Source organism: Nematolebias whitei, chromosome 18 (assembly GCF_014905685.2).
Source record: "Nematolebias whitei isolate Nwh7 chromosome 18, NemWhi1, whole genome shotgun sequence".
Taxonomy (NCBI): Eukaryota; Metazoa; Chordata; class Actinopteri; order Cyprinodontiformes; family Rivulidae; genus Nematolebias; species Nematolebias whitei.
Genome location: NC_056515.1, coordinates 5,978,299 through 5,995,934, shown reverse-complemented (window position 1 = coordinate 5,995,934; position 17,636 = coordinate 5,978,299). Strand labels below are relative to the sequence as shown.

The window sequence follows — 17,636 nt, the reverse complement described above, 5'->3', positions numbered from 1 at the left end:
TATAGGCGTAGCCCTTTAAGCGTCGGGCCTCACTGGCTCCTAAATGGCTGAAGAAAAAGCTATTTTGGGAGCCGATTTCCCGCTCTTAACGTAATTTATACGGACCGGGTGGGGCCCACACAGCAGGTGGGTGTGGACTAAATTTTTTCAGTGCTTATGCTGCGCATAACGGGATAAACCCATCAGCGACAGCCTTAAAGGGCTACGCCTATATTCATAGAATCTGGGGTTACAGTACGTAACCAACGTTTTTTGGTTCTCAAAATGGCGGACGCTCGGTGTGGTTTGTGCTCTTTAGCATAGCATTTTTTACACCAAGCTTTTGATAAAAAATCAGTAAACAAGTTCTCAGCTTCTTTTTTCAGAGAAAAACAACTTTTAACACAAAAGCACGGGTTTCAACCGAGCTTCGACAAGACAGAGGTTTTTTCCCAAGGTTGGCCTGTTAGCTTAGCTCGTAGCTTAGCTTCTAAGCTTAGCTGCATTTAACAATCCAAAAACGCGATTTTGGACAATTAAAACGGATTTTAAAGAGAAAGGGAGGGGTCATTGAAGAGCACTGGAGTTGAGCCTTTTGTCATCCAGTGTCTTCAGTAGAAAGAGAGAGACACGAATAAACGATAAAGCCGATAAATTAAAAAGAGGTCGATAATTTTCATTTATCATGTGGTTAATTGATTTATTGTTAATCGCGACAGGCCTAGTCACAGCTAATCAGCGTTAGCAAACACAAAAATGGTTGTAACAGTCAATTTTACAAGCTAAAGTTTGGTGTGGTGATAGCTGAGGGTCATCTTAAACGTGTACTTTGAGCACTAACACATTACGCAAGATATTGCATGGGATCGCACATAAAGTCATTTACAAGGTTTGAGCAAAACAGCCCCAAGTCTGTCCCTTCTTATCCTACAATGATTTTAGTTTAATACGCTGCCATGAGAGGTGCAGGGTAATGTGCATTCCTTCAAAGAATGATGAGCCCTTTTCTTTCCAATTTGTTTTGGTGCAAAATATTAACCATATTGCATCAGGATTGTATTTTGAGATTGCATTGATTTCTCTTGATCCAGCCTTTGAATCCAGACAAATCAGTTCCTTTGTAAACCTGAAATGAATCCAAAATGATATCCTGATGCATGCTCAATCCAAAATGATGTTCAAAATGATAACAGGCTTGTTAAACTTCCTAAATTTTATGTGCACCTCCTGTTAAAGACGTCATACCTTATGCTGTCCTGACATGTTTCCTTCCAACCTGTTTCACTAAAAACTAACAGCATGTTCTTTTGCAGTAAAATACCCCCTTCAAGATTACTGTACTTTGTTCCCAAAACGTGTCAGTCTTTACATCCAGTTATAGCTGCTGTGTAAATTGTGCAACTTTAAACTGGAACAACAAACAAGTTGCTCTGGTTTATAATTTAGTCAGCTGGCAGACAGAGTGGAAGTAAATGACAGACTAGATTAAACTTGTTTTTTTATGTGCTGCAGACCTGACTGTGTGTACAGTTTCAGGTTATAAATAGATCAGCTAAAAGCTGTTGCTCTCAGCGTTCTATATGACTTCACACAAATGCTTTTTACTCTCCGCAGCTAAAACTAATTTGTTTGAATTGATGTTGTGTGTCAGCAGGACCACATGCAGCTGGGAGATGTTTCATTTATATGTTGACTTTATCGTAATGATGTTTCCCTCTAAATTCAACTACAGGTCGGTCTTTTATTTTCAAAGTAAAAGATCTAGTACTTTTTGAAGGAATGCATATCACTCTCAGTTACTACAACATCAAATTTCAGCTTAATTTCTATAAAAGCAACTGAGTTATAGCCATTTTTGTATTTGATAATATAGATTAACTGCAATGACCATCTTGAATGTAATTGATTCCAAATATTAATCAGTTGTAAATGTGCATCTAATGATTACTTTGTAAAAATATCAATAAAATCTGTCCAGAGGTTAGGGATATATTTTGCTAACAGACACAGAGATGACTCCAAAAGTTAGAGGCAAAGTTTCAAAAACATGTCTTGTATAATCAGTTAGCTCTATAAGGATAAATTGTGAATGAGTCTTAGCTACTACCAGAACAAATTGTAGCTCAGCAGTATAAAAAAATAACAAGCTATAGCTATTATTGAGTTTTCTAAGACTGCTTAATTATTATGGCCAACTTGAATTTGATCAACTCCAAGCATCTAAGAATTTTTGATGTGCATTCAATGATTACTCTCCAAATGTTTCATAAAAATCTATTCAGTGGTATATGGGATATTTTGCTAACAGACACATGAATAAAACCATTATTTTTCACATTCAGATGTGGGCAATAAATAAGAACAAATGACTGAATGGCCCGTGATTTTCTACACCAGTTGCTGAAGATGAATTCATCAGTTTATCTGTAGACCCACAGATAAGTTTGACACACTTCACTCTCCCCCGCCCCAAGCTGGAACCGTTTCCCAGAAGTTCTCTATAAGTTCTGTTGCAGCTCTATCGCCCCACCCTCCCATCATTCATTTCAGGAGAGGAGTACAGATGGCAGATCTTAAGGAGCTGCTTGACACGACAAGCAGACGTCTCATCTTGGAGAGACTCATATATGTCTCTATGATTTGCATACTTTCAGGCATGAGATCTAAATGCAGCATTTCCCAAGGTGCACTGCAGGAGAACGCCCATTCACAAACACATCAACTCTGTTACTTTGCTGGGAATGAGCCTCACTTTATTCATTCTATCATACAATCATTATTCTGCTCTCTGCATTACACACAGTTTGCACATCTACATACGGTATTATAGCCTGCCACTGAAAAGCAAAGATTAATGATTTTGCCCATCCGTGTGCATTTGCTCATATTTCCGTCTGTTACCAAAATATCTCATGAACTACATAATTAATTTTACCAAATATCCACTGTACAGCTACAACTGATTAATGTTCAGACCCAATCCAATTCAAAAAAGCCACCACAGGTAGTTAGCATTAGCCAAAACAAAAATGGCTCTAACTCTTTAAATTGTACACACATTGACATTAAATTTAATGTGGTAGTAGCCATGTGTCAAGTCAAGTCAAGTCACATTTATTTATATAACACATTTAAAACAGTAACTGTTATCAAAGTGCTTACCAAAAAAGATCACAGCATCAAATATTAATAACAACATATTACAGCAACATGAATAAAAGCATAAAAAGATGAAATATAATGAGAAACAATGAAATACTAAATCAAATGTGTCATTGACAACAATACTCTGAGAGCGACATCTTGCAATATCAAGAAAGATTGCACATCTGAGTGAGCTCCTGAGGAGCTTTTATCTCTTGTGTGGTGGAGAGCATTCTCTGCACCTGCATCACTGTGTGGCATGGCAGCTGCACTGCTGCTGAGAGGATGGCTCTGCAAAGGGAGGCTGCACAGGAAACTGTGGGGAGCAGCCATCCCACCACCTCAGACCTCTACACTTCACGATTCAAGGGGAGGGCACTCCGCATCATGAAGGACTCCACTCATCCTGCACACAGTCTGTTCCTGTCCCTCCCCTCAAGCAGGCAGCTGAGGAACACTCAGAACAAGACCACCAGGCTCAGAAACAGTTTCTCCTCTGCAGCTGCCAGACTGCTGAACTTGAGCTGCACTTAATTCAGCCTCATCTTACATTTTTTAACTTTATTTATTATATATGTACTCATATTTATTCATTTGTTAATTGTTTGGCTTCTTGATCTGGGTCCTGAGTCCAAATTTTGTACCATAAACATGCACATGTGAGCTGGTATGACAATAAAAAAACCTTGAATCCTTGAAACATAACGCTGAGTCAAGGTTTGACCAAAACTGACTTTTGACATTTGTTTTAAAAATGTCAAAAACGTTTGCACTTGTGCTGAAATGCTTTAAAATTGAGAGAAGTTTAGAGAAGTAAAACAATTAATCACTACTGAAACACAAAGAGCTCTGTTCTGTGCACAGATGTAGAACTGAGACTTATTCAGCACTAAAACACAAGTAGGTGTTTCACTGAATTAAATGACTGCAACAAACATCTGTGCTGTTATTGTCACTCTCTTGTTGGGATATTATCACAGCAAAACAGTCAGTAGCTCTGTAATAATCCAATAATAATCCCACCATAAAACTGTGGTGATATTACCGTAAATACATGTGTCTGTTATCAAAATATTTCATGGACCACTGGATAGTTTTAAATGAAACTCTCAGAAACTAATCATTGGATATGCATCCACAACTGATTGACTTTTGGAGTCATTCGGGTTCAAGATGGCTACTATGGCTAATCAGTATTAGCAAACACAACAGAAGATGTAACTCGGTTGGTTTTATGGATACTGAGCTAAAATTTGACATGGTAGTAACTAAGTCATTCCCAGCACATTATCTGAGCACTACAAAGTACATAACATATTTGCTTAAAACTTTGGCATTAACTATTAGAATCAACACTATCTGTCTGTTAGCAAAATATTTCAAACATTTTAAACAGATTTTCATGAAATTCAAAATGGCTACCATAGCTAATCCATTTTATAATACACTTAAATGGCCATAAATCAGTAAATTGTACAAAAGTTAAGCTAAAAGTGTATTGTGGGTGAAGCTATAACTCATCCTCAACTCATAGAACTTGGTTTAAAATGTTAGCATGTATGGTTTACACACTGTTTTAATATGTGTCTATTTGAGTAATGCCTATTTAATTCAACTTTTTTTTAACGTTGGTGAACATGTGACCACTGAATTCTATTTTTTATCATATAACCTATGGTTTATCAGCCATCTGTTCACAGTTTTTTAGCTGCTGAATATTTTCAGTGTGCACTGTTTTGGAGGAGAAAAGCTTGAATGATGCTGTTTTAAAGTAAATGTCATGCAGAAAAAGTTATAGCCTTTTGTTCACAATTGTTTACCTTGAAAGGCTATAAATAACCAACACTGCTGTCATTGCTCAGGGAGACTCAGAACTGTGACCCACTAAAGGCCAAACATTCTTACACCGTGGAGAACAATAAGGCATTAATCAGGAGAACACAGCTGGACACGGAGCTCAGGTGACGTTCTGATATCTGTTGTCTCAGCAGTGATTAGACTCGACAAGCAGCAGGAAATGAAAAGACAAGATTAGAGGGTGAAACAAACTGCTGGGAAGGTTTGAGTCACATTTTCAAGATGACTAAACATCTAAAATCCCAATGATTCAAGTTTAAGAAGACAAAAACACTGATACTGTCTTCAGAAACCCTCTTAAACTGAATCCTAGAAAGGGTGGGCTTTATAATCTGTTTGTAGATGCATCAAATCAATTTTCAGCTGTCAAAAATCAATTCTGGTAACCTAACGAGATAGTCTGGTCATTTTCTAAGTGTTGCAGCTACTGCACCACTGGCACATTCAGTATACTATGCTCAGCACACATACATTTATGACACAACATGGAGGGAGTTCAGGTAAAAGACATTAAAAAACGTGTATTATTAGCTAATGTAGCATTTTTTACACCAATATGTCATTTATGAAAAAAGCTTGAAAAGCAAAAACAAAAAGCAACCCTCACTTGGCTAACCATTAGCCTAGCCTACACAAAGACCTTCCTTCATACTGCGTGCTCGATGACCGATGTCACAGCAGGGTAATAACTATTGATGACTATTTGACAGAACATCCATTTAAAAATGACTTGACAGTTCCTTTAATGTGTTCTGCCATTTTAACAAGTCAGCAACATACTTGCTGTGCAGAGCTGCTGTATTTTGAAATGAGTTGCAGTACAGCTGTATATCACAGCTATTCAACTAAACTGCTCAGGGGGCCACAGTTACTGAAAGCCAAGCACTCAAGGGCCAGACATCCAGCAGTTATTCTCATTAAATGTTTGTTTTATTATTTTTTATCTAGTTTTATTTAAAAATGAATCCATGGGTGGGCCGAACTGAGCACACCGTGGGCTTGATTTGGCCTCCGGGCCGCAAGATGAATAGCTTTCCTGTATATTTTTCCATCTTTTATATATTTTATTTGTTAACCCCTGAAACCTATTTATTTAGTTAACTGTTGAAGTTACAATAACGTGTCTGTCTTTACGACTTTGAAATGGTGGATTTTTGTATAAATGTCAACCACACAATGCTAATTGTGCTAGCTATTCTAAAGTGTTATCATTGTTAAGTTAGCATCTCCGCTAACCATTAGTCAGCAGCCAGTGATTAAGTTTTTTTTAAGACATGTTACTGGGCAATGTTTACTAGGCATAAAAATTTACAGTTTAAAGTGTATAATAAAACATTTGTACATTTGTATTTTTGTCTGTGTATTTCAGTTTCACAGTGTTTTAAATTAACATAAAAAGCTTACCAGCTGCCTCCTTGATTAAATTTACTGAGTCGGTTTTAAAACGACAGTAAAGCTTAACAAAGTTATATGTACAAAATTTTGTTTTAGTTTTAAAAAAAATTAGAATAATGAAGACTGATAACATCTTGGCACTGTTCAGCTACAGGTTTTATTTTTCTGCTGTGCATGAGTGAACAGCGTGTACTCTCCTCCCACTCAGAACCAACATGATCATTTCATTGTCTCAGAGATATTAAGGAGAAAACATGCCTGAGATTGTGGTGATCCAGCAGGTGGATGTCCAGTCTGACCCCTGACTTCAACACAGGCTGAAACAAGGCAGATCAGGTTTCAGTTCTGAATGAACAGCAGGGGGGAATGCAAGTGGACCTCACCCTAGGGGAGACTGACTCGACATGAGATCCAACAGGGAGGAAATCCCAGTCTAACACCGGGCTGTTCTAGGCTCCACCTGAAGGAAATCAGTCTCTCTGCTGAGTCCACGACCAGAAGCAGGGTCAGACTGACTCGTTCTTTGACCCGCTACCTGAGCCAGGAATCAACAAGTGTGTCACTGTCATCTCAAGGCTAGTTCACTCTCCATTTCCAGTTACATCAGCAGCGACAGCCCACAGAGGTTCAGACAATTTTAAACAGAGTACACAAATGAGAAAAAACATTCTGAGAGATTCAACCCGAGTTGACGCAGGAATATTCCTAAACATGATTCTGCTGATCCCAGTGCAAGTCCACCACTCACCTTCAGCTGCTGCTCTTTGATCAGTCCGTGAGGCTGACACATTATCCAGTTTAAAAACTAGGCTTAAGACTTTCCTTTTTGCTAAATCTAACATAGTTAGGGTCGGCTTGGGTTTCCTGAGCTGTCCCTTAGTTATGCTGCTATAGGCTTAGACTGCTGGAGAACAAACTGACCACAATTTTCACTCTACTACTGTCTTTACTTACTCTGCTCAACCTGTTTTGTATTTGTAATTATTTTTTCTATCCTTAACATGTGTTTTTTTTGTCTTTTAGATACACCTGGACCTAAACCTGGACCTACCATTCTATGTTTGCCTGTCACTCCTTCCTGTCCTCTCAACCAGCCGGTCAAAGCAGATGGCCGCTCGTCCTGAGCCTGGTTCTGCTGGAGGTTTCTTCCTTTTAAAAGAGAGTTTTTTTTCTTTCCACTGTTGCCACTTTGCTTGCTCAGGATGGGAGACTGCAACGAAGCCAAGATTCAACTTGTCTGCTGGTTTCCTTAGATAGAGAACTTTACTAATTGGCTTTTATGTATGTGAATGTTCCTGTAAAGTGCCCTGAGACACCTTTGTTGTGATTTGGCGCTATATAAATAAACTGAATTGAATTGAATTGATCAGAGTCTCAGCTCGATCCATGCTGCTTCATCAGTAAGCTTCTTCAAGGTGAAGCACACATCTTTCAGTAATACTGAGCTGCTACATGCGTTTGGGAGGAAAACTACCCTCCGAAAGGTCCCCAAATGCACCGCAGGGGGGAAGTGAGAACTTCAGTACGTGTAAATGTCACATTGTCCAACACGATATGGGACAAAGAGGCCCACTTCTTTTTTCAGTTTTACATCAGCAGATGTCCGGTTAATATTTGACCTGAAAACAAGTGCTGTTTTTTTTCTCCCTGACAAGTAAAATTAGAACATAGTAGAGGTATGCAGATCAATCCACAGAACAATTTTATTAAGACCAAATAGTATCAGTAATACCATGATGAGATCAATACTTCAGTTTGTTCTTTTAATTTGTTTATATAAATGGCCCATAAAAGGCTCATTCCTTGAGCGAATGCTTAACAACACCTTTCTTTTTTTATTATCAACTAAAATGACTTTCTAAGAAGTTTTTTCAATCCCTTCAGTGGTTTATGAAATGTTTTGCAGAGACACTGAGCCAAATCCAAAATGATATCGCTAAGATTGTAGGCAATAACATCACAATGTTGAGCTACTGCTGCTCTAAAGTTTAGCTCAGCATCTGTAAAGTTATAGCTAATTTTGCTCCTTTTATTTTTAGCTTACATTCTGCTATTTCTAGGCTTTAGCTACCCCTTAGCTACTTTTAAATTTTAGCCAACATTTAGCTACTTTTAGTCTAGCTAGCCTAGTTTTAATATTATTAGCTTTAACAACTACCTATAATAGTTTTAGATATCCTTGTTTTCTGCTTTTATTAACTGTCTTACTAATTTTAGCTACTATATTGCTACTTTTAATTTTTATTTAGCATTTTGATTATTTCAGAGGGGGAGTGGTGGCACAGAGGTTAGAAAAGGTGAGCCTGTGATCAGAAGATCGCCAGATCAACTCCCCAGACCGACAACATCAAAATGTGGGTGGGAAAGGTGAAACACCCACACCTGCCTCCACCCACATCTGGGCCCTTGAGCAAGGCCCTTAACCACCACCATCTGTTCCTCTGGGCACCCTAGCTGGCAGCTCTCTGCTCCACACAGAGGGCTGTGGTAGCTTGGTGGTCTGTGGTTGTGTCAGGAAGGGCATTCGGCTTACAAACAACTGCCAAGTCTTTGTGCGAGTTAGTTTGTTGTGGAGACCTCTGAAGAAGAGATCAGCTGAAAGAAAACATTTCTTTATTTTAGCCTTTTGCAACTTTTAGCTAGGATTATGTTACTTTTGGCTCTAAGCTAGCACATTGCTTTGTTTAGCTTTTAGCTAATGACTTGCATTTTTTAGTATTTATCTATTCTGCTATTTTTTGTTTTGCTTCACTTTTAGCTAGTGTTTTGTTTTATAGAGTTTTTTATTTTGGCTATGCTCAACAAAAAGGTTAAATCATGTCATCTGGACCAGTTTTTTTAAGTGAGAAATGTTTTGTTACCCCATACGGAGGAATTTCTCAGTCTACAGCCTGCCAACCAGATCTGTCCCATAAGTAGCCTTCACTGCTGTGTTTCAAGTCAACCTCCTGCTGGAATCTCAAAAGTAGGCTTTTATTTTATTTTTTCATTTACCCTTTATTTATACAGGTAGTCTCATTGAGCCAGGAGAACTCATTTTCAAGAGAGACCTGTTTAGGGAGCAGATGGGGGTAAAGGGCCTTGCTCATGGGCCCAGAGTGGGGTGAATGAGTGTGGGGCAGGTGTGGGTGCTTCACCTACCCCACCCACATTTTTGATGTTGTCGGTACCAGGGTTTGAACCGGTGATCTTCCGATCACAGGCCCACCTTCTCTAACTTCTGCGCCACCACTGCCAACACGTGCAAAACACCCATCAAAAACATCAGTCATCATGTACAACAATGAAATGTTTTAGGCCAGATGGCCAGCTTGCTACTCACAGAAACAGCCTGAGCAGCTTGTTGTTATCTACCTGGATGACTGAGCTTACAACCGTTTTATGGCTATGCTCATTTCAGCTTTTAGCCAGTGTCCTGCTTCTTTTAGCTTAAACAACTCAGTTTCTTACTTTTTCCAGGTCATTTTATCAAAGTCATTGAGCCCTCTGCTTACACAATACATGTTCACAGAAAATGAAATTTTCTAGTTCGCAGTTAATGAACAGTGGAAAACAAAAATTTATTATTTAATAGTCATTAAAAAAATTAATTTATTATACTGATGCTAAAACTTGACACTCCACAGGTGCATAGGCTGCCCTAGAAGTATATGGATTTTGGGGTACCAGCCCAGTATTTAGCTAGACATTTAGCTACAGCTATACCAAACTGTGAAGTATAGAACAGCACTATTAGCTACAGATCTGGATCAGACACTTTCTGTCTTCTCGCTAGATTTAAAGCTGAGCTCCATTTAGTTACAGAATCATTTTTGTATATTCTCATTTTTTCTGGCCGTTGTTCCAGTGTGACTCAGTCACATTTCACCACATTCAGCTTCCTTCTGCTTTGGCTCAATGTGAAGCCTGTCAGTGGGGATCATCAAAGTACAAGGATAAAACTGAAAAAAAAATCTCACTTTGTCAAATTTGATCCCCCCAAAAAAGTCATCATGTTTAGGAGAAGATTCCTGTTGGAACTCTACAGTCAGTTTGCTAAAGCATCCAACACGATGACTCACGAGGATAGAACAATACAGAATGATCATAATCAATTTATTTATTTATTTACTCAGTTTGTTTTCAGAGCACAAACACAGTTTTGCCTTATCGATCAGATCCATGTGAATGATGAGTAGATTCTGACCTGCAGTTCAGATGAAACTGACATTTGCAATCTTTGTTTGTAACAAAATTGAATTTAATCTTGATCATTTGATTAAAGCAGTCCTTCTCAAATAGTGGGGCGTGCCCCCCTGGGGGGGGCCGGAGCAATGCCAGGGAGGGTGCATGTGACCCCGAGGAACATTTTGCAGCAGGGAGTTTTTTGGGTTTTTTTGCACCATTCTCATTTTGTCAGGGTGCATTGGGCAATTGTTTGCTAAAATCCGGCAACTCTCAGTCTTAATAATAATAAAGTTATGAACAAATATGTCTGTCTTGTCATTTGGGGAGCCATGCTTGAACCATGTCACATCCCTCTGCTGCACACCTACAGCACGCGTTACCTGCCCCTCTTCCTCTTTCACTTTAACATTTTTTGGTTTGTTTTTTAGTTTGTCAAAGCACAATTTTGATGTTTTTTTAAATACTGAAGTAATGTTTAATAAATGTTAGGACTCTATTCTTTACTAACTAGTCCTCCACGATGGATGCATTTCACCCACAGCGCAACAAAGAGTATAAACTCAAAGCAAGAGCGACACCTGCCCCCTCTTTCCTCTTTCGCATTGACAACATTTTTTAGTTTTATCGATTGTCAAAGCACAATTTTGATGATTTTTTTTATTTGTTGGAAAAATGTATGTTTAACAAATGTTAGGACTCTATTCTTTGCTAACAAATTATATTTTATGTCATTAAACAACTTGTCAGGTTCTTCTCTTGTGAGCGCGTTCCCCTGTATCCACACACACACTATCTCTCTCTCACACACACACACACACAACCCGCTCACTCTTGTGCTCTTTGCGACTTCTCTGCTGCACTGAGACTAAGTCCAGGTCCAGCTAAACATTGAGCAGGAGCTGAGAGCTGCAGGATCATGTTTCAAACTGCGCTTCAAAAAGCTGTGCACTGCAAAACGTGCTCATTGTAGCCATTAATCCTGACTTCCTCATTTTGATTTAAAAAAAACAGCGCAAATTGTTTTATTCATTTTTCTTTTGTAGGTCAAAAATGCTTATAGTTTAAATAAGAATAGATTTTTTCAGGCAAATTGATGCAATTTAAGCCTTTTCTATTACAGACTATAAAACAATGTTAATAATCTTTGTTGTAAGTTGATCTATATTTCTATATTTTTAACTCATTGTTAATAAGGATACAATGTTATGTAGAGGTGTACTTATAACAATTTTATAGACAAATAATACTATTTACAGTTGCGGCGGAGAATTGGGGGGAGCGAAATGTTTACTTCTTCCTGGGGGAGCGTAACAGAAAATAATTGAGAAGCACTGGATTAAAGCATGAGGGAGAACACCACAGCACGATGTAGCTGCGCTGCCTCACCAGAGCTGAGATGGTGAGAGGTTGAGCAACTGTTGAACTTTTACTACACTTCCTGAAATATCATTCTATTTCCTGTTGATTAACAGGATGAGTGCAGTGACATGTGTCATACCTGCCAAAGTGAAGGAAATCAGCCTGCTTGTAACCAATTTAAATTCAAAACCCTACATGGACCCTTTTAAAATGACCACAGACCTAGTGATTTCAGCTGATTTACATTTGGTTTTTATTTTACTTTTATTAATATTGCTCAACTAAAAGTCAGTGAATTTTACAGATATTGAGATCAAATTTGGTGTGACAGTAGATGACAGTCATTAACAGCACAATTAAATCTCACATAATCTCTCAATATTGCATGAGATAGTGCATTTTATCTTTTATAACATTAGACTAAAACAGCATCATCCCTTCTTAGCATTTTAGTTCAAACCCCCCACTGGCCTTCAAGGCAGCAGAGGATCTGCATTTCCCCAAATAATGGAAGCCTTTACTTAAAGTAAAATAAATCCATGGATTTATAGTTAACCAACTGAACAGTTTTTGGTAGCTTTACAGACAAAGTTTGGCTAGTGTTGTGCACATTTTTTAAGTTAAATATTATTTTAGCCATGAGCAGAACATCCTGCTTCCTGCTTTGCATACAGCTTTAGCTGCAGTTACCGGACAGTTGCATCTGCCATGCAAAGAGACAAAACAACCTGTGTGCAGTGTTTCAGTAGCAACATCCACGTGTGGACTTGAGGCTGAGCTCCACCCACTTCCCGACCAAACACAATGAGATTAAGGTTGTTTTCACACCTGATAGTCCGGTAGACTCGGTTCGGTTGGGGACCAATATTCATGACATTTTGTTTACATTTGAGCTGGTGCGTTTGCATTCACATTGCACTGTGCAGTCAAGCCAACCTGTTGAACCAACCTGTTCCCCCACTCGCCTGTGGTGGCGCTGCACCAAGAACTACTGACAGAAACAACACAAAAACCTCTGAAGACACTTCTTCTTCTGGCAATAAAAACAAAAACGGAGTGGCATCAAGTTTTAGCAGTTTTAGGAGTTATATTTTGTCATTTTTCAACAATGGACTCAGCATGAGCAGAAGATGAGGCAGAAGACCATGGAGAATATTGTTTTTCAAACAAAGCAGCTGACGGCTCCATATAAGGGAAGAAAAATACAAACCGGATTCCAAAAAAGTTGGGACACTAAATAAATTGTGAATAAAAACTGAATGCAATGATGTGGAGATGGCAAATGTCAATATTTTATTCGTAATATAACATAGATGACAGATCAAAAGTTTAATCTGAGTAAATGTAACATTTTAAAGGGAAAATATGTTGATTCAAAATTTCACAGTGTCAACAAATCCCAAAAAAGTTGGGACAAGTAGCAATAAGTGGCTGGAAAAAGAAAATTGAGCATATAACGAACAGCTGGAAGACCATTTAACAATAATTAGGTCAATTGACAACATGACTGGGTATAAAAAGAGTTTCTCAAAGTGTCAGTGTCTCTCAGAAGCCAAGATGGTAAGAGGATCACCAATCCCACCATTGTTGCACAGAAAGATAGTGCAGCAATACCAGAATGGTGTTACCCAGAGTAAAATAGCAAAGACTTTTAAGTTATCATCATCAACCGTGCATAACATCATCAAAAGATTCAGAGAATCTGGAACAATCGCTATGCGTAAGGGTCAAGGCCGTAAAACTCTACTGGATGCTTGTGATCTCCGGGCCCTTAAACGTCACTGCACCTCAAACAGGAATGCCACTGTCAAGGAAATAACAGAATGGGCTCAGGAATACTTCCAGAAAGCATTGTCAGTGAACACAATCCACCGTGCCATCCGCCGTTGCCAGCTGAAACTCTACAGTGCAAAGAGGAAGCCATTTCTAAGCAAGCTCCACAAGCTCAGACGTTTGCACTGGGCCAGGGGTCATTTAAAATGGAGTGTGGCAAAATGGAAGACTGCTCTGTGGTCAGATGAGTCACGATTTGAAGTTCTTTGTGGAACACTGGGACGCCATGTCATCCGGACCAGAGAGAACAAGGATAGCCCAAGTTGTTATAAACGCTCTGTTCAGAAGCCTGCATCACTGATGGTATGGGGTTGCATGAGCACTTGTGGCATGGGCAGCTTGCATGTCTGGAAAGGCACCATTAATGCAGAGAACTATGTTCAGGTTCTAGAACAACATATGCTCCCATCTAGACGTCATCTCTTTCAGGGAAGACCCTGCATTTTTCAACACGATAATGCCAGACCACATTCTGCAGCAATCACAACATCATGGCTACGTAGGAGAAGGATCCGGGTACTGAAATGGCCAGCCTGCAGTCCAGATCTTTCACCTATAGAGAACATTTGGCGCATCATAAAGAGGAAGGTGTGACATAGAAGGCCCAAGACGATTGAACAGTTAGAGGCCTGTATTAAACATGAATGGGAGAGCATTCCTATTTCTAAACTTGAGAAACTGGTCTCCTCTGTCCCCAGACGTTTGTTGAATGTTGTAAGAAGGGGGGATGCCACACAGTGGTAAAAATGGACTTGTCCCAACTTTTTGGAGATTTGTTGACGCCATGAAATTTGGAAACAACAGATTTTTCCCTTAAAATGATACATTCTCTCAGTTTAAACTTTTGATCTGTGATTTGTGTTCTATTCTGAATAAAATATTAGATGTTGGCACCTCCACATCATTGCATTCAGTTTTTATTCACAATTTGTTTAGTGTCCCAACTTTTTTGGAATCCAGTTTGTACGTGTTTGTTTGCCCTGCGCTGTACTCCACTTCTTGCTTGTGGAGCAGTGCCCGGTTTGTTTACATTCACACTGTACTCGAACCGCGCTGGAGTTCTCTTCTACTGGACCGAGACCTAGGTTTTAGCCCGGGCCAGAGTTCGCCTTTTTGTTCTGTGACAGAATTCGACGGCACGTTCACACCTCCCCAAACAAACCGGACTTTCTAGGAAAACGAGCTAGAGTTTGATTAAAGCGGATTAAACAGGGCTGGTGTGAATGCACCCTAAGGAAACAAGTGTTGGGACCCTGTGAAGGAAGAATAGCCAGCATCTGGTTGCAATCCATGCTGCTAAAGCTCCATCTGAAAAACTCCTTCCAGACTTGAAAGTAGACAAGCACCTCAGGGCTTTGATCACTTTTCCTTTTCAGTCAGGCATTACAACATAAAAGTATAAATACAACACCTGGGAAATGTGAAGAATGTAGAACACTGGGAGATTTTTTGATAGTGAACTTTGAAACAGTTGAGTTATTGGAGTGTCTACCCCACCTTTATTCTTAGAAAGGAAAATAGAAAAAGATTTAACCTACAGACCCCGTTACTGTTTGATTAAAAAAAACACACACACAGTATATACTGTATATGTATATATATATATATATATACTATATATATATATATTGGGGGAGTGGTGGCGCAGAGGTTAGAGAGGTGGGCTTGTGATCCGAAGATCGCCGGTTCACGCCCCGGCCCCGACAACATCAAAATAAAAAAATTGTGGGTGGGGTAGGTGAAACACCCACACTTGCCCCCACCCTCATTCGCCCCACTCTGGGCCCATGAGCAAGGCCCTTAACCCCCACCATGTGCTCCCTAAACAGGTCTCTCTTGAAAATGAGTTCTCGTGGCTCAATGAGACTAACCTGTATAAATAAAGGCTAAATGAAAAAAAAAATATATATATATATACAACATAAACACTTTTCACATTAAAACAATAAAACATATCACACATACTGAATGCACCTGACGTGTTTAGAAATTAATTGCTGGCATTTTTATATTCTCTGTTATTTTCTGTATCAGGCTACTGATCTAGGGGTGAAAAGTAACCAAATTTCCAATAAAAGTGATGAAATATAGATTTGTGACAATTTCACACACACAAACACCCCCCCCCCACACACACACACACACACACACACACACACACACACACGTCAGCTCCAAGAAAGAGTCCCTTCATGTGTTGGCAAACACACACAAAACACAGACACATACAGCAAAAACTCTACCAGTTAATGACCTAACAATCCTAAAGAGGATGCATATCACCCATCAACTTCATGCCAGATGTTTACACTAAGATTATCTTAGGAAGGGAAATGACAGTCGCCGTTTCGAACGTTGAAAGTAAAGTTATGCACAATCTCATGGTTTCTAAAGATTATGCATAATCACTTAGTTCTCTGAGTACAAGCGCTAAATATGTGTGAAACTGATGGAGTTGTAGACATTTTTTTGTATTTATAAAGATTAATAAGCTGTGACAGCCACTTTAAAGCAAATTGACTCACAAAGTTAATCTGTTATAGATGCATATCCAAAGATTACTTTCTTAGAGTTTTGTTAAAATCCATCCAGTGGTTCATGAGATATTTTGCTAACAGACAGACAAATTAACATACACAGACACATGCAAAAACATTATCATCCACATTTTGGTAATCAAACTCCTTACGGAGTTCCAGTTCCTATCAGCTCATAAAACTGTTTACTGGATTACTGAACCTGGTAAATTTGATCCAGAAACTGATCAAAGCTCCCAGGATTTATGAAATGTCCTTGACAGTAAATTTCAAGGAATGAAGAATGACATCATCACAGAGGAACTGATGACAGATCATCATTCTGCTCCTGCTCTCACAGGGTTTAAACACAAAGACTTTCAGGTTAGTGTGACGTTTTCAGGACAGGTATGGATTATTAATGAAAACACTGGAGACCTTATTTTTCAAAGGTTGAAAATTTATAAATATTGTGATTAAAAAGCTAAACTTTAAAAAAAGAATAACTCTCAGCTAAGATGACAACAAATTGTAGCTCAGTATCTCTGCCATTCATTAATGTGTAGATATTTTTGTGTTCGCTAGGGTCAAATAGCAGTGGTGGCCATCTTGAATTGAGTTGACTGCAAAGGCTAATTGGTAGAGATGCACAACCAATAAATAGTGAAAGTTTTCATCAAATCTATCCAGTGGTTTATGAGACATTCTGGTAGCAAACAGAAATAACTCCAACATTTAATGTCAATGCTGTGTGTGGAGCTTCAAGTATGTGTTAGGAGCAATGCTCAGCTTCTACCAAACCAAATTTTAGCTCATTAGCTGTAGAATTGACTGAAATATAACCATTTCTGTGTTTTATAAGATCAGTTGGCTGTGGTGGCCATTTTGAATTGGGTTGAGAGCAAACATCAGATGAACATCCAATGGCTCGTTTTTTTAAAGTTTTATTAAAATCTGTTCAAAGATTCATGAATTATTTTGCTAACAGGCAGGGTTGCCAGCAGTTATCCGTAAAGTTTTCAACTCAGATCCTGCTCGATTAGTTTGAAATCAGAGTGTAAGTTTGTGGTACAACTACCAAACCAAAACATAGCTTATTAAAAAAATTGAGTTACAGCCATTTTGGTGTACAATAAGATGTTTTGCTTAGGTGGCCATCTTGATTATGATTAACTCCTAAAGTTAATAAGTGGTAGATCTGAAAGTTTCACAAAACTGGTCCACTGGTTTATGAGATATTTTGCTGTACATAAAAACAAACACACGCGTTTGTCTTACTAGCTTTACAGGAACTTTGCATTGACTTCCATTCATTTTTCATTCATTTTTATAGCCTAACCCTAACCCTAAACTTAACCATTACCAGTACATACCTAACCCTAAACT

The 17,636-nt window shown here is 38.7% G+C and overlaps 1 protein-coding gene across 1 annotated transcript in view; it reads right to left on the bottom strand.

Annotated features, from left to right (window-relative positions):
- The window catches only part of LOC119424427 (formin-binding protein 1), a 176,494-nt gene that overhangs the window by 157,960 nt on the left and 898 nt on the right, over nt 1-17,636 (bottom strand). The window lies entirely within an intron of this gene.